Below are 26,898 nucleotides of genomic sequence, written 5' to 3' on the forward strand. Positions count from 1 at the left end.
TTGTCTTAAAATTCCCATGTGGAATTGATTGTGAAGAGACTCATAACAATTTTACAGCAATAAAAACCATTTCAACTAAGGTGTGAGACTATACTTATACAGCCTATCATTCCATTCTACCCCACCCCCACAGAATTTCTGCAATCTCATATTTCTATTAAGAGAAACAACTAAAAAAGAAAATTCATTTACAATCAATGATATCCTGAGTTTGCCTCAACAAAGTAGAATGTGTAAATCATCACAAGTCATATTGCTGCTGTTCCCAAAGAGATGCCACCAGTTATTTAAGCCAGGTTGACTGACTAAAAAGATGTAATCGTTTTAAAGAGTGTGCAATATATATACTTATCACAAAATATTGGGAAATTAAGGAGATTAAGTTGGATTTCTCAATGTCCCATTGAGGATTTTCTTGGCAAAGATACTGAAATGGTTCGCTGTTTTCTTCTCCATCTCGTTTTCCCCCACCAGATGAGAAAATTCACCTGTTCAGGGTCACAAAGCTAATGTCTGAGTCTGGATTTGAGTTCAGGAAAAAAAAATGTTTCTTGAATCCAGTCTGACACTCTATCCATAGCTGCTATATACACTGATGATGCTCTAATTGTAAGAAATTCTTTCTTCTTTATTGGGAATTGAAATGTGATTTTATGCAACTTCACTAACTAGCTTTAACCTGTGTTTGTGCTTGTGTGTGTGGGAGGGAAGGAGGAGGGGAAGATATCAAAGATATACAGATTATATGTTAGAACATTTCTGACTGATTTGTTTTCATCCTTTTAAATAAGAAAAATTAGACCAAAGGGCAATACCATTAGGAGGACAAGGAATATTTTACTTGTCAGATCTATGGAGATGTGAAGAATTTATGACTAAGTGAGCGATAGTATTATGAAATACAAAATATTCAAATTGAATTGCATCAAAAAGATTTTTGCAAAAGCAAAAGAAATGTAAGATTAAAAGGAAAATAGAAAGCTGGGGAGCAATTTTTACAGCAAGTTATTCTGATAAAGGTCTAATTTTCTGGGTATGTAAAAAAGTGAGTCAAATTTATACTAATAAAAATTATTCCCCCAATTGATAAAATGTCAAAGGACATGAATAAGCAGTTTTCAGATAAAGAAATCAAAGTTACTTATAGTCATAAAAAAATGCTCTAAATCACTACTAATTAGAGAAATGCAAATTAAAATAACCATGACCTTATACTTATCACAGACTGGTTAATGGGACAGAAAAGGAAAATGTTATATATGTTGGAGAAGATGTATGGAAATTGGGACAATAATGCATTGCTGGTGAAGCTATTCTAGATTGTAATTTGAAGTATGCCCTAAGGGTTATCAAATTTTGATTTAGTAAAGCCACTATTAGGTCTGCATCTCAAAAAGATCATTAAAAAAAGAGTAATTTATATATATATGTTGCACATGTATAACCTACACCAGATTGCTTGCCATCTTGGTGAGGGATACGGGAGGAAGAGAAAATTTTGAACTCAAAATCTTAAATGGAATTATTTTGGGGGAAAAAAAGCACTATTTTTTAAAAAGAGAAAAATCATATCCAGAAAGTCCAATTGACACTTGTGCACAGAAATAAGATTACATGATTATTATTTCCTCAAAGTAGTACATCAAAATTGAACTCAATCCTAACAAAAAACATCAAAATAATTACATGAGAATGACAATCAGAAAATAAAAGGAAATGTCATCTTAGTGCATTGTTAAATTGGTTATCTGTCATTTTCTCTTAGTATATTCCAAAGCCATAGGGAAATAACACACACACACACACACACACACACACAAATATACACACATGACAGAAAAAAGAGGGGATGCATATTCACTAAACTAATTAAAGGAAAAAACAGACTTGCAGGTGAAGGGAAGGAGAGTATCTCCCAAGAATTTGTAAGGCCAGTACAAAAGGCACAGTGAAAAGTAACGGAAAGCAGAAATACATGAAAAACAGAGATAACGTCCCTGGCACGATCAGTCTAGGATAGGAAGTTATGTTCAATGAAGGGAAAGATAGGTCAGACGAGATTGCAAAGATAAATAAGTTTGAAATACACAACTCTAATCAACGCAATGATCAAATATGATTCCAGAAGATCAATGAACTGGTTAGTTGCTTGTTGTTCTTTGTTCTCAGAGAGGACCAAAATAAAACCATTATGTTAAGAGTAGAATTACAGCATGTCCGACTGTATCTGATCAGACCAACATGAGCTCTGAATGCTCTGCCATGGGGAGGCCACAAAAAAGTCCCTACATCCAGGGTGGACTTTTAAATTTGTGCATCTTGGGTATCTTTTGAGCTAATTAGCACACCATCCTTCTCCATGCTGAACAGGATTATGTCAGAGTCTCCCATGTCATGCAATCAATTCTGGAGTTCTTAAAACCTTGAGAGCATCCTGATATTGTTTTTTTTGGACCAAGTTATAAATGATGTGCCCTATGTGAATTATTCATAAAATATAGTCTTTTTGACAAGCATACATTTGGCATGCAAGTAATGTGTTCAGTCCAATGGAGTTACAGTCTCTGCAGCAAAATCCGAATACTTAGCAATTTGATTCGAGAAAGAACTTGAATGTTTGCTATCTTATCCTGCTACGTGAACTTCAGAATCTTTCTGAGACAATTCAAATGGAAGCAATTCAGTTTCCTGGCGTGGCGCTGATATACTGTCCAGGGTTCACAGGCATAAAACAATGAGGTCAGCATAATGGCTCTTTAGATCTTCAGTTTGGGACTCAGTGTAATACCTCTCTTCTGTCCCATTTTCCTTCAGATATTCCCAAATACCGAGCTAGCTCTGGCAAAGTATGTGTCACCTCATTTTCAATGTGGACATGCCTGGAAAGTATACTGCCAAGGTAAGTGAATTTATTCATATCATTCAAAACTTCTCCATTTGCTGTTACCAATGGATCCACATATGAATGGTATGATGCTGGCTGATGGAGTATCTGTGGTTTCTTACTGTTAATTAGGTCAAGATTAGTATAAGCAGCAGAGAATTGATCCATTCTTTGTTGCATCTCAGCTTTGGAAGCTGCACTGAGAGCATGCATCTCAGCTTTGGAAGCTGCACTGAGAGCATAATCTTCTGAAAACAAAAACACATCATGCACTCATACTCCTTCAGTTTTGACTCTAAGTTGAAGAATTTACCATCAGAGCAGTAGCTAACTCTGATGTCATGTTTATCCACCTCTTCACAGAGGTGATGGATTCAAGATGCAGAATGAGGGGACAGCATAGAAATCTGTTTTCTTACTTCAATAACAGGGAAAGAGAGAAAAATAGAATAAGTGTGTGATGTACTTCACTTTTTTTATGTGCTTTACAAACTAAACAGAAACATCTACCTTTTTTTTCCCCCCTAACGGCAATAAGATGTTTCTGATTAAGGAAGTCAAATGGTCAGACATCAGTCTGTAGGCTCAGTACATAAAAAATCCTACTGGAATGGGAAGATACTTGAGGAGACCAATTAGTAGATTAGCTAATCACTGAAAACCTATCAAGCCCTTACTCTGTATTAGGATATTACAGTAATCCAAGTGAGAGGCAATAAGGGTCTAAAAACCAGGAAAATGTTACAGTTATGAACATGTTTTTGTCTGGCATAACTACTGTTCCAAATACAATACTTATATTGATAAATAAATAAGTTGGAAGTTTAAGAACAATATTAACTTATTCCTTGTTAGTTTCCCAATCAGCAGAGCTATGAAAGAGTTGCCCAAATGTGGGCAACATCCAGGGGCTTTGATCATTTTAAGATCTGGATAAGCATATTTATTTATATATTCATCAATTTTTATTGGTGTCTTGGAGAGACTTCTTGTAGAGATTGAGGAAGTAGGAAATAAAAAATATTCTGTGCTCAAAACAGCTCAAGTTTTAAATGAATTCACTAACTTTTTGCCCAAACCCTCCCTTATTTCCCTGTTACTGTTGAAGGCAACATCTTTTTTACTACTCTCCTAGATTCCCAATAACAAGTACCATAATCAAATTATTCTTTCACCCTTCCATAGCTTATCTGTTACCAATTCCTGATGATTCTACCTTTATAATAAAAAAAATATGCTCCCTTCTTTCTTCTAAAACTGACAGCACTCTTGGTACAAGTTTTCATCAACTCAACCAGGACTGGTGCAAAAGCCTACTAATTGGTCTTACTATATTCCAGTACAACCTCCACTCACTTATCACATTGATCTTTCTAAAGCTCAAATTTAGCCATGTCTTTTTCCTTTATCCTCCCCTCTCCCCCAACTAAACAAATTAATAACTCCTTGCCTCCAGGATCAAATAGAAAATTTTGTATAACTTTTAAAGCTCTCACAACATGGCTCTGGCCCCGTTCTACATTTCTAATTCTCCTTGAATTCTACAATCCACTGATCTCCTTGCTACTGCTCAAGCAAAATTCAATCTCTAAATTCATACCTGGAAAGTCACCCTCATCTCCTCTCCAGCCTTCAGGTTTCCTTCAAGTCTCAGACAAAATTGCACCTTCTGTAATGGAATATTATTGTTCTGTAAAAAATGATGAACAAGCTGATTTTAGAAAGGCCTGGGAAGATTTACATGAAATGATCCTGAGCATAACAAGCAGATCCAGGAATACATTGTACACAATAACAACAAGAATATGTGATGATCAATTATGAAAGACTTGGTACTTCTCAATGGTTCAGGGATTCAAAGCAGTCCCAAAAGACTTTGGACAGAAAATGCCTTCTACATCTAGAAAAAGATGTAAAGAGAATGAACTGTAAATCAACACGTATATGTCCCTTCTTTTTATTTTTTTAAATCTCTCCCATGGTTTTTCCCTTTTGCTGATTTTTCTCTCAACATGATTTATAAAGTAATGTATTTAAAAAAAAAAAAAAGAGCACCTTCTCCAAGAAGTCTTCTTGTCTATGTGTTGCCTAAATTCAAATAACTTCCCCTGAGAATTTTTCTGACAATGTGTATATATCTTGTGTGCACACAGTTGTCTGTATATTGTTTCCCTTATTAGAAACTTCTGGGGCAAAGTTTTTTTTTTCCTTTTTATCTCCAGAACATAGCACCAGTAAATGACAGCTCCCCTTTCCTTCTATCTCAGTTAATTATGTGTCTAAAAGTCAAACAATTTCAAATGAATTTTGATTACATTGATATTTATATTGTTTAAAGAATTTGTCACAAAGCTGTTTTGAGAATTTATTGTTTTCTGATGGACATTGCCCTCTTCAACAATGAATTCCAAAGCAACACCCAGCGAAAGAACTCTGGGAGATAACTATAAACTACTACATATAATTCCCAATCCCTCTATTTTTGTCCGCCTGCACTTTTGATTTCCTTCATAGGCTAATTGTACACTATTTCAAAGTCCAATTCTTTTTGTACAGCAAAATAACCTTTTGGACATGTATACATATGTTGTATTTAACTTATACTTCAACATATTTTAACATGTATTGGTCAACCTGGCATCTGGGGGAAGGGGTGGGGGGAAAAGTTGGAACAAAAGGTTTTGAAATTGTCAATGCTGAAAAATTACCCATGCATATATCTTGTAAATAAAAAGCTATAATTAAAAAAAAATTACTGTTGATTATGGAATATTATTGTTCTATAAGAAATGACCAGCAGGATGAATACAGGGAGGCTTGGAGAGACATGCATGAACTGATGCTAAGTGAAATGAGCAAAACCAGGAGATCATCATACACTTCAACAATACTACATGATGATCAATTCTGATGGACATGGCTCTCTTCAACAATGAGAAGATCCAAATCAGTTCCAATTGATCTGTAACAGAACCAGCTACATCAAAGAAAAAACACTGGGAAATAAGTATGGACCACAATATAACATTTCCACTCTTTTGTTAATGTGTGCTTGCATTTTAGTTTTTTCTTCTCAGATTATTTTTATCTTCATTCTAAATCAAATCTTTCCTGTGCAACAAGATAACTATAAATATGTATACATATGTTGTATTTAACATATTTAACATGTATGGAATTACCTGCCATCCAGGGGAGGGGGTGGGGGGAAAGAGGGTAAAAGTTGAAACAAAAGGTTTTGCAAGAGTCAATGTTGAAAAATTGTTTTGCATATGTTTTGATTATAAAAATCAAAATTAAAAAAAATTTACTGTTGAGAACCAAAAAGTATTGTAGCATTCAATATTTAATATTAAACTCAAAAAACCTGAAGCAGATTCCATTTAGTATTCATGTAAAAATTGCAGTAAAATCAAAGTTGAGATAATCATTTTCCTAATGTTAGAGAGGGAGAATGTTTATTATAAGAGAAAAACATGAACAAATTTTATATTTCTTATAAAACTCTTGCTCAATTCTGATGAGCATGACCTCTTTCCTTACAATGAGATGATTGATGCCAGTTCCAATGATCTTGTGATGCCATCTACACCCAGAGAAAACTGAATTATAACATAATATTCTCACTCTTTTTATTGTTCCCTTGCATTTTGTTTTCTTACTTATTCACTTTCTTTTTTTGATCTGATTTTTCTTGTGCAGCAAGAGAATTGTAGAAATGTTTATACATATTGGATTTAACACATTTAACATATATTGGATTGCTTGGAAGGGAGTAGGTGGAAAGAGGAGAAAATCTGAAACAAGACTATACAAGGGTCAATGTCAAATTATCCATGCATGTTTTGAAAATAAAAAGCTTTAAAATTTTATATATACACACACACATACATACATATAAAAAGACTTATTTTTCATATTACATTATCATTTTCTTGAGAGCAGGGAATGTGTTTTTGTCATTCTTTGATCTTCAGCATTTAGGGTTAAAAATAAGAAAGCAGGCCCAGAAAAGTTACGTAGTTGCTCAGACCACTTAAGTAGTAAATGACAGAGTTGACATAGACATATACAAGTCTACCAGAAATGGACATTAAATTACACTTATTCTACACTGGGAGAGGTGAGGTAGGGAAGAGAAGTGGGGCATGGCGGTGTCAGCCAAAGAACCTGCCCATCCTATCCAAATACATTGGACATTTAATTAAGAATTAAGAAGGGATTAATTAAGATGGGATTTTATGTGAAAAATCTGATAGTATTTAAAACTATAAAAAGGCAATACTTAGCTCACTGGTGTACAAAAAATGGAGCAGGCTGGATTTTGCCCTCACAGGCCAGAATTTGCCCACTGTATCTTCCTCACTAAATCTATAATTTAAAGTAATAGTATGACTTATCAAGCAATTTGCCTTCTACATATTCTACATGACCTCTAAGTAGTCAAGATAACATTTTACTCTTCCAAGGATGCTAAGTGATATGCCACAATAATTGCAATTCATTTTGCTTATTGTTTAGGGAAAGGAAAATTAATTTGAGTGAGCGAGACTGAATTCAGCCATTTCATTGTTAAAAGATTCTCAGATCTACTTATTCAGCCCTAATCTCTCTTCTGACCTCAAGTCTCTCGATCTTAATTGCCTATTGGACATCTTAACCCAGATAGCTAATACCAACTAAATTCATCATTTCTCCTCCCAACACATCCATCTCTTATTCCCTCAGAACAGCTTAACCTTCTCAGCTACCTACATGTCGCATCTTGGCCACTCATTTCAGCCACTCATCTCATCCTCTATATCCAACCAATTCCCTCTTGTTTTTACTTTCATACTAACAGTATTGAACTTATTACTCTTCTCTCACAGAATCATAGTCCAAAGTCCCTATCATTACACACCTGCGATACTTTTCATCAATGGTCTTTAATGGTCCTTAATATTAACAATCATTCCCTATACAGATTTCCAATTTATTGTTTACAACTTATTTGTATATTGTTTGCATGTTCTTTCCCTAATTAGACAACAAACTTCCTGAAGAGTAGAATCTGTTTCTTGCCTTTTTTATCTCCCTAGGGATTCATACACTGTAGGAAGACACTTAATAAATGTCAGTTGACTGAGTGGTTTTAGTACAGATTACCCCTAAAGTTTACTTCTTTCTTTTTCTTCCCTATTAGTCTGAGAGCTTCCTAAAAGACTTACATTTTTGTTCTTCTTGTAACCACAATATTTTGCGTTTTGCCTGGCACATGGAAAGAATTTAAACTTTAGTTGCCTAATCTAAGAATCAAAACATTTGATTTATGAACAAAGACTTAAAGATTAAAAAGTATAACAGTAAGTTATTACAAATCTTTAACTTTTATATTACTTTTCCTTAGTGCTATACCTTCCCTGAAAGTTCATTATATCAAATTTATACTGTACATATCTTGCGTCTTTTCTATTAAGGTTTTGTATTTTTATTGTTTGGTATCCCTAATGCTAAACATTAGTAGGAACCCAATAAATGTTTTGAACTAGGAACTGAAACAATTTGTTTATGGGAAAAGGCAAAAAAAAAAAAGAGATATCCTTAATAATTCTAACATCAATTTAAGATCAATGCTACATTAATGAACTAATGTTTTGTTTTTTAATGATACTTGAAGAAATGATTTTTGTGGCAAAACTGAAAACTAAGAGGATGCCCATCAATTAAGAAATAGTTGAACAAATTATGGTATATGAATGAAATACGTCCCAGAAAAGAAAGAATTTAGAGACTCTTGTAGACTTGCAGAGCCTGATAGAGAGGTAAACAAAGTCAAGAAAATCTTTTTCATAGTAACAAAATTATAACTTTTAAAAACTTAAAATTTTTGATCAACATAACCAATTCCATGATTAAAGAAGAACCCAAATATAATTCTAGAAGACTGATGATCTGTGCTACCCCTCTCCTGATAGATGATGCATTTAAAATGCAGAATGAAATACAGATTATTGGACATGGAATTTGTAGGCCATATTTTGTTTGACTATATTTTTTTAAGGTTTTTTTTTAAATCAGGAGTAGAGAAAAGAGAAAATAAATGCTAATGGAAAAAAAAATTAAGCAGGCAACTTTAAGTATTATTGAAATATAAACTGTGAAAATATTGCCTGTACGAAAATTCTGACCAAAGCAAACTGCTTAAGATCACACTGAGAAAAGCTCACTAAGAAACAGATTTTACATACACACGCCAGTTTATTTAAGAAAAAGGGGATGAAGAAAGGAAAATTTTGGAGCAGATTCCATCAGAGAAAAGACATTCCATGTCTTTTCATTGGCAATATCTGAAATGCTCACCCTACTCATCTTTGTATTGGTTTCCCTGGCTTCAAAAGTCAGCTCAAATTCTACCTTCTGCAAAAGCCCTTTATGATATTTCCCATGTTCTAGTGTCATCTTTGTTCAGATGACCTTCCATCTACTTTACATTTTATATGTATATCCTGGAGGAGAGCTGAAAATGACACCATGGTATGAACTTGCGGGGCTTGGAAGATGATGCTATATAATTTGGAAGAGGACTAGTCAGGGGGAATTTGTTTTGGATATGTTGTGTTTAAGGTCTCCTAAACCTTCATTTAGAAATGTACAATAGGTGCTTGGTAATGAAAATTCAAGAAAGTTGTGAGGCATTAGCTAAAGAAGATGATAATTAAAACCATGGGAGCCGAGTAAATCAGAGATCTCAGAGAGTAGGACTAAGAGCAAAGATTTTAGGAACAAGAAGTTAGGGGTCTGATAAGGATCATGATCCATTAATGGAGACTAAGAAGGAGCAGTTAGATAAATATGAGAACCAGGGGAAAATAGTGTCAAACTGAATACTCAAGATGAGAGAGTGGCAACAGGGACAGATGCACCAGAGGAAGCAAAAAAGAGAGAGAACTGAAGAAAAATTAGGGAAAGGCAGATTTTAAAAGACAATTTTAGGTCATATCCAGTCTGAGATAGGTGGAAAGAATTTTCCTTGTACAGATAAAGAATCCGATATACCCAAAACTTGAAATGAGTGTTCCAAGGTCAGTATTTCTACAATCTTGGACAATTTTCTAATATTCCCACTTCACCTTAGGATTTATAACCCACAAGGCACAGCTCAAGTGCCATCTTCCCCCAAAGTCTTTCCTAGCATTTCTGCTAATGGATTCTCTTAATTTACCTACCATTAACACATACTTCTTAATACTTCTTAATTATAAAGTGAACTTTTTATATATATGTCAGAAGCTATTTTCTTTTTTTATTTTATTTTTATTTTTTTATTTTTATTTCCAATGCTTTGAATAAGTTTTTGTTGAATGAACCACATCATTTCTCCAAATAATTATATTTAAAAAAAAAAAAAAAAAAAGCCTGCTTACCTGGGAGTCCAGAGAAGCAAAATTAAAATCCAGATAAATTAATTGGGACCAAGGCCCACTCAGCCTTTCTGTGGTAATGTGGGTTATGATACTGTAAGACAAATCTTGCCTGGCACCTATGGATAAGTAAATGACTTTCTACAAGTCACTTAGCATCTTTCACATCTTCTGGTTGACATTCTAAAACTTTTTTGATGACATCTTCCCTGAGAGGCAGATGCTTCATTTACCTGACAGGATTACTACTTCCATATCTGATTGATAAAATTAAATAAAAACACAGTGATTATTTTGTAAAATTTTAATTTGGTAAATGAATGATCAATTATTCCAAAGATAACAGATTTATATTACATGTTCATACAAAAAAAAAAAAAAAAATGTAGTACTAGTAGTACTCCTTATGTAGTACATTTCATTTCCTAATGAAAATCTTGGGAAGATACTTTTATTATTCATCTTATTTTGCTCAAAGAATATCCTGACTTCATCCCAGGTCTGCTAGTTTTACACTACAATCATAAAAAGGAACAATGCCAAAAGAGTATACCTTTTAGAGACCTTTCTTTCAATAAATGCTGAGCCTACCTTTTTTTATTTGGTAGGCAGGGAGACATTTTAAAGATTTAAATATTACTTTTAAAAATTTAATTTACTGCTTAAGCTTTACAGACAGACTCCTTGAGTTAGCAGATATCAATTAAAAATTCAAAGCTTCATGTAGTGATACTCTCCCTTTTTTTTTTAACTATAGTCATAGCCCACTACTGTTATTTTAAAAAATTAAATAACACAATAATTTATTTAGCTCATCTTTTATTCAAATAAAATTAAGGATTTATTTCAGCTTTTAAAACAAAAAATAGATAAAACAACATACAGATATTTACTGGTAAAATACTTTACATAAAAATACTGAGACACCAATTATTCATTATAATCATTTTTTAAATTGCAATTTTTATACTATACTTATTACCAAAATCAATTATTCAGAAATAAACATATTTTAACACCCACAGAAATAACTACTAATCTACTAAATATTTTTTACATATTTCATATTCAAATGCAGCAGAGAATGTGAAAATATAACTCGTCCAGAGCTAACATTAAAAGTCAAATTTACTTTTACATATTTCACATTAACCAATTGCTGCCTACCCATTTCATTGTCAGAAAATTTGCCTTGTTAGTCCTTTAGATATTGCCTTTAATCTGACCTTCAATTTCAATGAAAAAAAAGTATATTTATCCAGATTATAATTGCTTTGTATCATTTCCTTTTATCCACCCCCCTCAACTTCATAAAAATAAAGTCAACTTTCTCTTTGGCTTTATTATTTTCCTCTCCCCAATACATTCTCCATAGCTGCCAAATATAAAATCCAAAAGCCCAGGTATGACCACATTATTTATTTTTCTATTCATTAAAATTCCAATGATTCCTTATATTGACAGAATGAAATACAAAGTCATTTCCAACCTGATTATGACCTTTGTTTTGCACTTTATTATACATTATTCACATCCATGGTGACTACTAACAACTCAATAAAGTAATCACTTATTTATGAACTCTTTTCTATGTTTTTCTATGTAACATTCTATCTGATGTCTGAGGGCTTTTGTACAAGCTACTTCTACTGAGCTTCCAATCTCATGCCTGAAAAGCATTCAATCACCATCTCCACTACCACTGCCACCACCCCTATATTTTGTATTTATTTTGTGTATTTTAAAGTGTATATGGTTTCTTCTATTAATGAAATAAGTTTTTTGTTAAAGATTGTTCCATTTCTTATCTCCAAGGAAAATGCCAGGCATAATCAATATTTATTTTTGGATTTAAGTACTTTGTTTATACTTTAGTCAGATACACTTTAGTCTTATTCTTTATTATCACATTAATTATTATTTCTTCTCTCCCTGGGCACAACCAGATTTTATTCAAACTCAAATTCAATTATGTTACCAAAGAGCCATTCCTGACAGTATCCAGGATTTACCAGTGAAGTTTCTCACTCTGTTTACCTTTCATCATTTCCTTCTTAATTGCAAGACTATGTAACAAATATAATGATTCCAAGAGGTGGTGAAACAATTTAAAAAGTCAAGCATTTATTAAACATTGAACACAAAAAGATAAGCAAAATTAGTTCCTATCCTTGAAGAAGCTCAATGAAAACAACTATCTACAAACAAGATAAATATAGGTTAAAACAAATAATCATAGAAGGCACCAGGATTAAAAGTTTTGGGAAAGGTTTCTGAGATGGAATCAAAGGCAAAGAGAGACAATTCCAGCCAATGAAAAGGAGTCAAAATGCAGTATCTTTTTCAATAAACTTTAGGGATCAATAAAGGAGATTAGTGTAAGATTTAAGAAAATTCAAAAGCTAGAAAGAAGCCAGGTAATGAAGGTTTTTTAAAGTCAAAGGATTTTATATTGATGCTAAAAGCAAAATGGAATCATTGGAGTTATTTGAATATGGAGTGACACGATCAAGTCTTTGTTTTAGGAAGATCACACTTTTAACAGCCAATTAGTGGATGAACTAGGACAGCTATGTGGAACAGCAGAGAGTGTGACCTTATGTCTTCCTGACTAAAGGCCACCTATTCTATCCACTGTTTTACCTAGTGACCCCTAATACTACAATTTAAAATGAAATGTTTTAAAATTTCATACACAAAAATGTTCATTTATAATTTAATCATCCAATCCATTTCAAGTTTAGCAAGAATGATTAGTTAGAACTAATGTTATATAGGAAAAAAATTCTATTTATCCTTGTCTTTTGATACTGGAAGTTTCTGTAGGAAGCACCTAAAATTCCTGACATTAGTCTTGCAGTGCTATTTAAATGTAGCTAAAGGATGTGATATGATACAGAAGAAGAAAAAATAAAAATTACTTTGGAATAAGTATTCTTAGGAGAACCAGTAAGTCTACAAATCTACTATCTCTTCAGGTGTTACGATATAATTTCCAAAAATGTTATTACTTTTTGACCTACAAAGACAATTACTTACCTCTTAAGATTCATACGTTTGTAATACTGCTATCGCTGAAAAATTCATTATCTTATAGTTCATGTTATGAGTGCCTAACAATACTTAAAAAATTTTTCACCTTGGTAAAACATAGGACTTTCAGAACTTTTACTCCATTAAAAGAGCCTTCTAGAAAGTGCATGAGGTCACTCTAGACCATAATAAAACATCATAGCATGGGATCCAAAGATGTACATTAGCAAAACGAAATGGGAGGCGGGGTGGAGAGTGACCCTGCCTCACTTTAAATGCCCACCCTTTTTTCATCCTGAGATTAACACAAACAATGTATATTAGGGGAAAGACTGATAAATGGATGTAAAAGTTGAGGGAGGGAGAGGGAGAGGGGGATGGAGGGAGAGGGAGAGGGGGATGGAGGGAGAGGGAGAGGGGGATGGAGGGAGAGGGAGAGGGAGAGGGAGAGGGAGAGGGAGAGGGAGAGGGAGAGGGAGAGGGAGAGGGAAGGGAAGGGATCCCGAAGCTTGGTTCTTACTATATGGCTATGAACAAATAATTTAAACATTTCTGACTTGTTTTTAAAAGATGGGGAAAGGAAGAGAAAAAGGAGTCGAGTAGAGAAGTCAATCCTTATATTAATTATCTTTAACTGTTTATTGTCAAGAAAGGGCTTTATTAAAATCATTTAAAAAAAAAAAAAAAGGACTTGTATTAAAACCATACAAAGAAATGTGGGTTGCTACTGTTGGAAGCTAAGATCTGTACTTTGCTGTTTCAATTTCAAACTACTGCTCTAATGAAAATCAAATATGAATTATTTTTCTATGTAAACAGAGATGTATGAAAATTTTAGTTTTTTAAAATATCTAGTATCTTTTTCACTTAATATCTAATGCCTACAAGAGAAACAAAAAGAGAAGCAATTAGGATCCCTAATCCACTAATATATGAGAAAGAGTCCTTCAAAAAAGAGAAAAAAAATGTGTAGAAGATAACATGGAAATATAGCTTTGATATTTTCCTATTATGTCTTGAAGAGCAGCAAAAATTAGTGTTCTGAATATGACTTTAAATTTTTAAAGAGAAGATGACAAAGTAAAGACAGGAACTCATCTGATCTTTTCTGAGAACCACTCAAAATTCCTTTAAATGACTCCATTCTCATGGGGAAAGAAAAAAAAGGAAATTGAGAAGATGCCCATCAATTGAGGAATGACTCAATAAAATATGTGTTTGTGATAGAATATTATACTCAGGGAAATAATGAGCAGGACAACCCACACACACCTATCAAGGCCTCCATGAAGAATGTGAAATGTGCTGTATACAAAGTAAAAGCAATGTTCTGGGATAACCAGCTATAAATGACTTTGCTATTCTCAGTAATACAATTATCTATGACGATTCTAAAGGATTTATGATGAAAATTTCTATCCATTTCCAGAAGCAACTGATTGTGTCTTATTTAAATAACAGATTGAAGCATTCTTCTCTTTCTAACAATTTTTATTGAGGATTTTCATTTTAATTAGGATGGGAGATAAATGTTTTCTTTTACAACTTTTGACTTTATGAAAATGTTTTGCATAACTTCACAAGTGCTTTCTTAATTGTGGGTGGGGATAAATGAGAGAAGCTAGAATTCAAAAATCTTAAAAACAAATGGGGGAAAAAAGGTTGTTTTGAATGTAACTGGTCAAAAATATTTTTAAAAATGAAATATAAAAAGGCAAAAAAATGTAATGACTCTAGACTCTATTGTCAGAACACCCAAAAAAGACAAAGTAGCACACTTTCCAGTTGAAGACAATTTAGAAGATCAGCAGAAAAGGTTTGTAATACCAGGTGGAGAGTCTAGCATGCAGTCCCAGTGCAAACTGCAGCAGCACTACCCCAGCGGCAGCAAAACTGGAACTGGCCTAGAGACCTCTAAACAAATGCCAGTACTACTACTAGCTTCCAGACCTCTCAGCTGAAAGACACTAAAGAAGATTTGGAAGAGCAGCAGCAGAAGTCTGTGGCAAAAGGATGTTAGTCCAGTGTCTGATTCCAGCACAGGCTGCAATAGTGACTTGCAAGATTGGCAAAAAAGATTTGTCACTAGGGTGAGAGAGCCTATGGAAACCAGCAAACCAAGAGTGGGTGTGGGCAATAGTAATGGTGGCAACTTCCAAATACTCCATAGGCTCATATTCCAAGGCTCACCAGAGGTCTCTTCATTAGAAGGAAGGACTCTGTTACTTTGGCACACTAGATCACACACAACTAATAGTGGTACGGGATACTCTTAACAGTTCCAGAACACAAAAGAGGGCATGTGGTCAGGTCCCCAAAAGGATCTTTGAAAACAATTGCAGAAAAACCCTGAAGTTTGGAACAGTGCATCCTCCACTCTAGAAATAGCTCTTCTTAAACAGTTAAAAGCTGAGTAATAGCTAAGAAAATGAGCAAAGTTTCTGACCCTAGAAAGTTAATATGGTGACAAGGAATATCAAAACATACTCAGAAGATTTTATAAAATAAAAGCTCCTACATCCAAATCCTCCAAAGAAAATAAGGCATAGAAGAGCTCAAAAAGGATTTTGAAAATCAAATAAGAGAGAGGGAAACTAGAATTCAAAATAGGGCAAAAGGAAGTACAAAAAGCTAATGAGAGGATGCCTTAAAAAAGCAAAATTAACCAGAAACAGGAAAAAAGCTCACTGAAAAAAAATTAATTAGAAAAAAAATTTAATTAGAATTGAGGAAATGTAAGCTATTGACTTTATGGGAAATTAAGATATAATAAAACAAAGCACACACAAAAAGAAAAAAAAATTATGATCAAAAAGTCTGGACACTTTTTTTTTTTTTTTTGCTGAGGCATTTGGGGTTAAGTGACTTGCCCAGGGTCATATAGCTTGGAAATGGTAAGTGACTGAGGCCAAATCTGAACTTAAGTCCTCCTGACTTCAGAGCTCGTGCTCTATCTACTGCACCATCTAGCTGGCCTCTGGACATTATCTTTCAAGAAATTATCAAGGAAAACTGTCCTGATAATCTAGAAAGAGGATAAAAAAGAGGAAATCAAAAGAATCTACCAATCATCTCTTAAAAGAAATCCCCAAATAAAAACTCCAAAGAATATTAAAGCCAAATTCTGAAATTCCCAAGAAAAAAATATTGCAAGCAAGGGGCAACTAGGTGGATAGGTACAATGGATAGAACACCAACCCTGAAGTCAGGAGGACCTGAGTTCAAATCTGATGTCAGACAGCTGAGTGACCCTGGGGAGGTAAGGGAGGTGAGAGAGGGAGGGAAAGGAGGGAAAAGAGGAAGGGAGGGAAGGAGGGAGGAAGGAAGGAAGGAAAACATTGTATGCACCTAGGAACAAGCAACTCAAATATAGTAGAACCACAACCAGGCTAACACAAAATTTAGCAAGTTCTAGATTAAAGGACTGGAAGGCTTGAAATGATATTTCAGAGAGCAATGGTCTGGAATTAAAAGGAAAAATCACCTATCCAACAAAACTAAGTATAATCCTTCAGGGGAAAGAGTAAACATACAATGAAATTAAAAAAACAAACAAACAACTAAGCATTCCTGATTAAAAAACAAAAAGACTAGAGCTGAATAAAAAATATGATTTTCAAATATAGGATTTAGTAGAAGCATAAAGAGGTAATTAAGAAAGTGATATAGAAAAGGGACTTAAGGTTTACGTTTATATTCCCACATAGGATGATATTGTAACTCATTAGAACGTTCTCATTGTGGCAGGTAGGAGTATATATAGACAGAGGGCACAGGTTTGAGTTCAATATGGAGGGATACTATGTAAAAAAAAAAAAATAAATTAAGGAGTGAGAAAGGAATATACTGGGAGAAAGGGAGAAGTAGAATGATGTCAATTATCTGTCATAACAAGAGGCAAGAAAAAGCTTTTAACAATGAAGGGGAAGAGGAGGAGAGGGTGAGTGAGTCAGTCTCATCAAAACTGAATCAAAGACAAGATAGCATACACACCTCAATATGGATATAGAATTCTATCTTGCCCTGTAGGAAAGTAGAAGAGAATGGGATACACAGAAGTAGGTAGGATGATACAAAAGAGGGCATATTGGGGAGGGAGTGGTCAATGGCAAAACACTTTTGGGGAGGGGTGGGGAAAAAGGAGAGTGTTCAGAATGAATATAAGGAAATAGCAATTAGTACTTGTAAAAAGAATTTTGAAGCAAATTTATATATATGTGTATATATATATATATATATGTATATATATGTATGTATATGTATAAATCAAAGCCATGCCCCAATTGAATAAATAGGATCTATGCTCCAAAAAGCTATAAATTCATATATATTCCAAGAATTTTTTTTTAAAAGGAAACAGACTTATGTGATTATGATGGATTATTATTGTTGTGTGGGAAATGATGAGTAGGATGCTCTCAGAATAATCTGGGAAGTTAATTCCCTTGTCAACTTTCTCTTCTGCACCCCAACTTCTCACCCATCCTCCACCATTGCAAGCTACACCTTCACGAGAATTATTTTTTATAGGCTCCTTTAAATGCTTTCTAGATTTTGCTTTTCTAGATTAACCTGAACAACCACCTCCTAGCCTATCACTTAAAACGGCTTCCATAGCTATACTATCCCAGTTATGTGACTTTTATTTTTTTAAATTGTATTGATGGGTGTTTTTTGCTAATATAGAATGTACTTAGATGTATGCTTTTTATTTAATCAAAAGTTCCCCTCACATATATTCTTTCTTGTTGCTGCTAGTTAATTTTGTTTGTAAAAATCATAGTTAACCATAAGTCCAGAACTTCTGTATTTTTTGAAGAAATTAAATTTTGTAAAAATTGAAACTTGATTCAGAAAAATCTTCTGCCCCTCTAATAGAAAGATGAATAAAAAGTTTCTTGCATTACCTGTACATTCAGACAATTAAGTCAATGGTTTCTCCAAAGACATTCTATAGAACCTGATTTCTTAATAAAACTTTACATAAAAAGAAAAGAAACTGGAAAATCCCCCATGAACTCAAGCAAAATGAAATGTACTGTATACAAAATAGCAATGTTCTGGGATGATCAGCTATAAATGACTATAATTTGCAGCAGTACAATTATCTACAATTACTCTGAAAAGACTTATAATGAAGAATCCTATCTATACCAAGAGAAAAAAACTGATTGTATCAATGCAGATTTAAGTATACTCCTTGCCCCCCACTTCTTTTTAGGGTGGATGATCTATGTTTTTCTTCCATGACATGGTATTTAATGTTTGCATTAACTTCACATTTGGCTTTTTAATGGAAGTTAGGGATGGGGTAAAGGGAGATAATCTGGAACTCAAAAAGTTTTAAAAACAAACATTAAAAATTGTTTTACATATATTGGGTTATTTGCCATGGGGGAGTGAGAAGGGAGGAAATTTGGAACACAAGGTTTTGCAAGGGTCAGTGTTGAAAAATTATTCATGTATATGTTTTGAAAATAAAAAAGCTTAAAAAAAACCCTTTTAAATGTAATTGGGGAAAAAAAAATGTGTCCCTTAAAATGGGGGGAAAACAGCTTTTTCAAGACAGGCTAATAAAAGAATGAACTACAAGAAACAAGAATGGTACTGACAAATTCCACAATCTATAATTATGGCAAAAATTAAACAATCAATCAATTAACATTTATCAAGTACCTACTATGTGCCAAGCACTCTGCTAAGTGCTGGGGATTCAAAAAGAAGGCAATATTCTCTCAAGAAGCATAATGGGATAGGCGACAACATGCAAACAAGCCATATAAAGAATAAATAAAAAAGGGAAGGCCCTAGAATTGAGAGTTTGGAAAGTTTCCTGTAAAAAAGAATTCTGCCTTTTTTAAAGACAGAATTTTAGTTGAGAAAGTAAAGAGATAAGAGATAAGAAGGGAAAGTATTCCAAGAGTGGAAATGTTGATGGATTATCCTCTTTGTGGAAAAGTCAGATCAGTGTTACTGGATCAGAGTAAAATGAGGGAGAGTAAGGTATAGGAAGACTGGAGGGTAGGAGGGGACTAGAAAATAAAAAACTTTAAATGCCAGATGATTTTGCATTTTATCCTGGAAGTGATAGAGAAATATTGCAATTGAATCTGGGGGAGCAACATGGTCGAAACTGCACTTTAGAAAAATGAGTTTGGTGGCCAAACAGAATGGGAAAAGACTTGAGACAAGCATACAAAATTACCATATGACCATTTTGACAGACAAGGCATGAAATGTTGGAGCCCTCCCTACAGTCTCAGAGAACAGAAGAACTGTTATAAAGGTGCCACTGACAAGTTACAGAATGGCTATTAGGTTGTGTGTGGGGGGGAGGGAGGGGAAGATGGGGGGCAGTAAGTGGTGGTGATAAGTTAAATAGTTAAGAATGACATTTAGATTATGTTTAAAGGACTGGGAGGATGAAATTGTCTCAATAGTAATATAGTAAAGGGGGGGAAGGGTTGGGGTGCAGGGAGTGTGTGGGAGAATGAGCTCAGTTTAAGACATGTTAAGTTTAAGATGTTAATTGGATATTCAGATTGATATGGGAAAGGTAGAGGAGATGTAGACTAGAGGTGAGCAAAGTGAATATTAGGAAAGGCAGATTTGAGAATCATAAGCATAAAGATGATAATTATTAAATCCATGGGAGCCAATAAGATTAGACATGAAGTAAAAGAAAAGATGGTCCATGGCTCTGTGAAATATCTTAGTGTGTCAAGAGGACAAGATCTAGATGAGAATGAGGATCAAGCCAAGAAACATGTAAAAGGAAAGCCAAGAAAATGGAATATAATAGGAAACAGAAAAACAACAGATCTGGAGAAGAGAAAATGGAAGACAAAAATCTAAGAATAACTGGAAATACCTGAAATATATGACCAAAAACAACAAAAATGACAACAAAAAGAACAATTCAAATATTCTGCAGCTATAATTAGGATTTATACAGGATTTATTAGCAACCACAATGGATGGATGGACGGACATTTAAAAACCACAAGTCCCAGAATAATATATACTATCAAAAGACAGGCTGCAGCCAAAAATATCATAACCAGCAAAATTATCCATAATATTGAACAACAAAAAAAGACAAATTGTTTGAAATGGACATGCATACCATATGTTCAAGGTCAACATAAGTAACTGAGTAGTTCAAAAGAAAGACTGGGGTAGAGCTGCATGTGATCTGATTCTAAAAGGAAAATTGGAATTATGTTAGACAAATGAGGTGCAGAGGAAGATTCAACACAGGAGCATTAGAAGAGGGTGACAGAAGTTTCATTTTCGAAAAGCTATTCACATCAGAAATGGGTTAAACAAGGGAAAAAAACACACACACACACTCTCATTCACTCTCTCTCTCCAGTTCACTACCCTCCAAAATCCATAAAGAAATAAGTAGGGAGAGAATGTGTAAATGTGTAAATTTATGGCAATTGGAAAAGGAGTGTAGACTAATAGGCAAGGGATAAATGATAAGAGTATAGAAGGAAGTGTAGTGTAGATTAATGGGAAAAGGATAAAAGGTGGCATAAGATAACATGGGGTATAGAAGAGTATTTAGATTAATAGGAGGGGAATAAAATATGTAGATTAATGAAACGGAATAAAGAGGGAAGAAAAGGGGGGGGGGGGGAGAAGATAAGAGAGATCCACAGATAGGGGAGGTTAAATAACAGCAAGGCAAGTTAAGGAACAGAATTGAAATAAAAGTGTTACCAAGGAATAAGAAATAAGAGATAGACACAAAATACTACAAGGATAGGGAGTAGAATTTATTTAAAAACAAAATAAAACAACAAACACTCCAATAAAGTGGGGCTAATCATTGGATCTTATAAGACAAAGTCACACTTAAAAGATTCAACCAAGAGAGAAATCTATTTATATCAGACATATTGTTTAGATAGCTGTTTACATATGGGTAAATGCAAACCTGTGTGTATCTGAATATGTATATATATATATATATATATATATAGAGAGAGAGAGAGAGAGAGAGAGAGAGAGAGAGAGAGAGAGAAAGAGAGAGAAAGAGAGAGAGAGAGAGAATATGAATGACAATCAATGGGATGTTCTGCTGGACACATTGACAATGTTGTTTGATTTTTTTATTTTCATATTTGTTTTTTCTCATTTTGTATTCAGTTCAACAAAAAATATTTTTAAAAGAATCTTAGCAATCATTTTCTTTTGCTTAAAAATTCAATCCAATTTAATAAGAAATAGCCACCAAGCTCCTGGATCTGTTTTGAACGACTTTCTTCTCCTTTCTGAAAATCAGGACTTCTTCCCTTCTTCTTGGATGAATTTTAAAATATTAGATATTTGCTATCTGCCAAGCCCTGTAGTAAGTAGAAATACAAAAAAGGCAGTAACATAATAAACCGAGACAGCACATAAAGTGGGAATGAGTGGTAGAAGCACTACAGCCCTTTTCCTCTTCAAGGGTTAGGGTTCTCTTATATCTCAAAAAAAAAAAAAAAAAAAATCAGCAAATCCAAGTTCTTCCAATGCTCTGATATGAAGTTCAAGTGGACCAAATGACTTAACCTCATTAAGAAGAACTAAGTGGCTCTTTTTAAAATCTATTTATCTTGGTTTCCAATTTCTCAATAATTACTTGTCTTATCCCTGAAGTTGAAGATCATTCTCTTTGATAAACAAAATCAAACTGTGTTGAGTAGTTCTTCCTCTAAAGTTTCCATTCACAACAAGCAGGTGCCCTCTACCTTTCTCTTGTCCTAAACACAGTGTCACCTTCCCAATCCTTTCTGAAAGAACTTTTTTTTTTTTTAATCAAAAGCTTCAGCTCAGGCTTTTAGACTTTCTGACAATATTGTCATACAAAAATGCTATTCTTAGTATCCTCTCTTTACTTTCTCCTGCTATATATATCTTGTATACATTATTTTAATTGACAGATGACTACCCAAGGAAATAATAATATCTCTTCAGAGGTATAAATATCCTGCATCACCAGAATTTCATCACAGTGAGCCTCTATCCCATCTTAAACTGATTGTCCACACAAAGTACTATATGACATCCCTATCTTGCTTCTCAGCTACCTGAGATTTTTAGTTTTTTTTTTTAAACCACCTATCTTTTTATCAAAAAGTAAATCAGAAAAGAAATGTTTCTTAGCAATCAAACTACCATCGGTAGTAATATTAATATTTAAAACTGTTGGGAGGCAGTATGGTATGAATGGCTGAAAAAGTATTGGGACACCTAAATTTGAGTCCTAGCTCCTAAATGCAATAATTGTTTAACTGCTTCCATATCATAATCTTGCTAAGCCTTAGCTTCCTCAGCTATGGCAACACTAAAACTGACCATCCAAGTTTTATTAAGTGTCATGTGCCAGACATTCCTCACCTCACATGGTTATTGGGAATAAAGTACTTATTTTAAAAAAGAAACATTTGTGACAGGAAAAAAATGTCTTTATGTCCATCAGCTTTAGAATGCTTAGGTAAAATGATGGCTTATTAATGGAATGGAAGCAAAAGAATTTTCCTAGAGTCAGTAGTCACTCCCCAAACAATAAGCATGCACATGCACAGAACCCTAGCCCCTCTTTCTCTAGGATCAAATATAAATGAATCTGGCATTTAAAGTCCTTTACAACCTGGCTAAAACCTAACTTTCTGGCAGGTTCCTCTTTAACCCATTCTGCAAAATAAACACACTGGGTTCTCCAGAGTTTCCAAAGCATTTCACTGATTGTCCACCACATCTGAAATGCCTAGTTGGACGAATCAAAAGCTGGAATTAAAGTTGCTGGGAGAAATATCAACAATTCCAGATATATAGATGATACCACTATGAAAGCAGAATGTGAAGAAGATTGAAACCTTTTAATAAGGATTAAAGAGGAGAGAGAGCAAATGCTTGCTTGAAGCTTAACATCAAAATAACTAACATGACAAATGGACCCTTCACTTTCTGGCAAATAGAGGGGCAGAATAAATGCAAGCAGTGTCACTTTATATTCTCGGACTCAAAAATCACTGCAGATGTAAATTGCAGAGATGAAATTAAAACACAATTTGGTTCTTTGGAAAGAAAGCTATGGCAAATCTGATTAGCATACTTTGCCTACAAAAGCCATATAAATCAAAGTTATCAGTTCCAATGCCAATGTTTGGCTGTGGGAATTGATTATTAAGGAAATCTGAGCATTGTAGAATCAACACTTAATTGTGTTAACAGAGTTGAATGATGGCCAAGCAAAGAAAATAAATCAGACCACTCATTGGAAGGATAAAAAATGGAGCTGAAGCTTAAATAAAAAGGGCCTGGATTGTTATGATTCAAAGGGTCATGACTGAACATCAGAATTTATCTTCTGTGAGCCAAAGTGGGGAAAACCTCACAAGCTCAATCAAGTCAACATAAAAAGAAAGGGCAAGGGGGAAAACAAATGCATCATTTTAAGGATGTCTTGGTTTCAATTATAAAGTTAGAACAATTTTAACCAACAACTTTCTAAATATTCTCCAAATTAATTGAATTACAAAATTGAATTACACAACAAAATCTTCCATCAGCTACATCCTGATACTAATATTCACCAGTAATATAACAGGGATGAACACCAGTGACAAGCTTCCAAATGATAGTGATTTGGGAGATTCCAAGTAACTCAAATAGGTTTACAATTTAAAGTATACTACCTTAATACAATTGTAACAATTTTTGAGCTGGAGACATTAGGAAATTAGTGAATCAGGACATTAGAAGATCATTCTAGTTCAACCACATCATTAAAAAAAATAAACATAAAGACTAAATTACTTTAAATGGAAAAGTATATATAAAAACCCAAGTCTTAAAAGATCTGTTTTGTGGAAACTTGTCTTATTTGTAAATAAAAATAAACACATTTCAGAATAAGTTTCACAAAAGTATTTAATATTTTGATGGCTTTATAATTCCAATCTTATTCTTTGCTTTTTTTCCCCTTTTATCCATCTTCAAAGATTTATTCTGACATACAGACAATACTTTTCCCTAGATATTTTTATATTTATTTAAAGGCTATTAAATTAATATTTATTATTCAGGATGCCTATTTATCACTCTGATTTTGTGCTTTCTTTTTTTTGTTATCTTTTCTTCTACTTGCATACAAGTCATATTGATGACTTGTTTAAATCAAGTGTCTTTTCAATACTCATCTTCTGCAATTCTGGTTCTATTGGGATTATGGTCTTCTATCATTCACCAGTAGGTTGACACTATCTCTTAAAAAAAAAAAGGATGACAACTAAAAGCTGCTCATTGAAAACACTTCTAAATGATTCAATTGTGATCTAGCCAATTCATATTCAATTCTGGGCCTAAATTATGGTCCATTCATACTAACTATCTCATGATGAACAATGCAATGTCCTACTCAAACTGCCTATTGCAATTATTCATCTTCTATCCTTTTCCAGTACCTTTGCCAAGAAAACCCTTAATGAATCATGAAGAGTTGGATAGGACTGAAACTCATCTGAGTTTCATCTGAATGATAAAATCAATTCTGGAACTCAAAACTTCGAATTATTTCCCTTCAAATTCTTCAGTTTCTTTTGTGTGTGTGTTGTCTTTTCCTAAAGTGAGTCCTTAAAGGGCAGAGACTATATTATGCTTTTCTTTGTATCCCCACTTATACCCACAATGATGGATATCTAGTAGGTGTTTAATAAATGTTTATTGACTGACTCAAACTCTATCCCTCAATGCAAACTTATTTTGTACTTCAGCAAATTCATTTAGTTTTTGGTTCTCAGCAGTTCCAAATACAAAATTTTAAGATTAAAAGGAGTGAAAACAAACAAAAAACAAACAACAAAAAAGATTGAATGGAATGACAGTTCTTATTTACATGTCACTTTAACATGCAAATCACATTCACATAATTATTTTATTTTCACTGGCTCAAGTAATATCTCCATTTTACAGATGAGGAAATATACTCAAATTTGTTTTCATACATACATACACACACACACACACATATATATATATGATCATGAGAAAGTGTGACTCCCAACTAAATCTCTTGGCTCAAAGCCTAGCACTAATTCTACTGATTCATATCACTTACCTCTTTCAAAAGTCAATTGTATTACCTAATATTAAGGAAGTACACCAGAAAGTACCTTTAAAAAGAATTTTCTCTAAAGTACAGAAACTTATCATAAAGTAAATTTGCAAAATCAAAAAGAACAAGCTCAGACCCAGAGAGGATATAATTCTCTCGCCTGCCTCCAAAGATCCATGGTTGTGAAACTCATGAGGTTTAGATTTAGGAACCAAAATGAAATTAGGGTTTCTGGTGATCAGGGAGTTAAATGAGGTCTAATGGCAGGTTCAGGGAACCAAATGGAGGGGTTTGTCTCCTCTGCAACCCCTTAGGATTCAGCACAAGGGTAGGGAGTTTTGGGAGCTCCCTTCTGGCAGAGGTTCTCTGTAAAGGAATTTATAGACCTAAAAACCTAGATTGATATAAGAGGTTTATTATGAGGATTGGAAGCATAAAGTCTGGTTAAGGAAATAGGTGAGGATAAAGAGAGGATGGTACTGGAAAAGATTATTCCAGCGGACAGATCAATGGAAAATGGGAGTTTTGCACTGAGAATGCAGTTCTCAGTGGACAGAAAGTCCTGGCAGTAGACTGCCAAGGTTCATCTGTAAAGATCTTAGTTGATGGAAGCTCATTATACTGGTTGTCTTGGTGGGGGTTGGGAAACTTGAGCAGATCATCAGAATGGGGGCTGGGACAACCGGGGCAGATCAGAATCTGTAGGGGCTGAGAGAGCCCAAGTTGGTTCAGATCCAGTGGAGGCTGGGACAAGCCCAGATCTCCTATTGGAATTCAAAGGGTGCTTTTGACCAGGATTTGTTCATCAAAGGCCCTGGCATCCTGGAATGATAATGTGTCAGTCAGGAGGGGCTGGGAATCTGAAAGGAATCACAAATCAACATGAAATACAGTTTCTTAAAGGGACCATAAATCACTTCAAAACTACACATGTAATACATTATATATCATACCTATGGAGAAGGGAGGAATACAAGGGTAAAAAATAGATGATGAAATTACAGTAATGAATTTAAAATTTGGTTACCTTTAAAATCCCCTAAATCACTGAATACATGTCATTTTACTATGTATACTACATAATCAGTTGTTTTTAAAAAGTCCTCTGAAAATTGCTCTTCCCTCCCCAAATTTCCCCTGATTTCAGAACTCTTTTCTACATTTATATTGTTTTCATAGTGGTTTTTTTTTGTGTGTGTAGCTGCCTTATGTAGGTACATAATAGGTACAAGGAGTTATGTGTTATTTATCTATCTTTAGAGTACCCATTACATTTTATATATATGTACTTAAAAAATTTGAACTGAGGGAGATTTCAGGGAATGATCTGGAAAAAAGTATGGACCAGCAGGAGGGACTATTGTTTTATCTAGTTTGATATCAGTGAACTAAAATGAGAGTATATATACATATATATATATATATATATACACACACACACACACACACACACACACACACACACACAC

The 26,898-nt window shown here is 33.9% G+C and overlaps 1 protein-coding gene across 5 annotated transcripts in view; it reads right to left on the reverse strand.

Moving 5' to 3' along the window:
* The window catches only part of BRD4 (bromodomain containing 4), a 153,292-nt gene that overhangs the window by 107,438 nt on the left and 18,956 nt on the right, over positions 1–26,898 (reverse strand). For 2 of the 5 annotated variants that reach the window (XM_031947923.1, XM_031947922.1), the window contains exon 1: positions 4,485–4,876. The exons of 2 other annotated variants lie outside the window; for them this stretch is intronic. The gene's annotated coding sequence lies outside the window, so the exon portion shown is untranslated. Of the gene's footprint in view, positions 1–4,484; positions 4,877–26,898 lie in introns of those variants that run through there. One more of the 5 variants, XM_023496979.2, reaches the window with a different exon arrangement.

Source organism: Sarcophilus harrisii, chromosome 1, assembly GCF_902635505.1.
Source record: "Sarcophilus harrisii chromosome 1, mSarHar1.11, whole genome shotgun sequence".
In the NCBI taxonomy this organism is placed as follows: domain Eukaryota; kingdom Metazoa; phylum Chordata; class Mammalia; order Dasyuromorphia; family Dasyuridae; genus Sarcophilus; species Sarcophilus harrisii.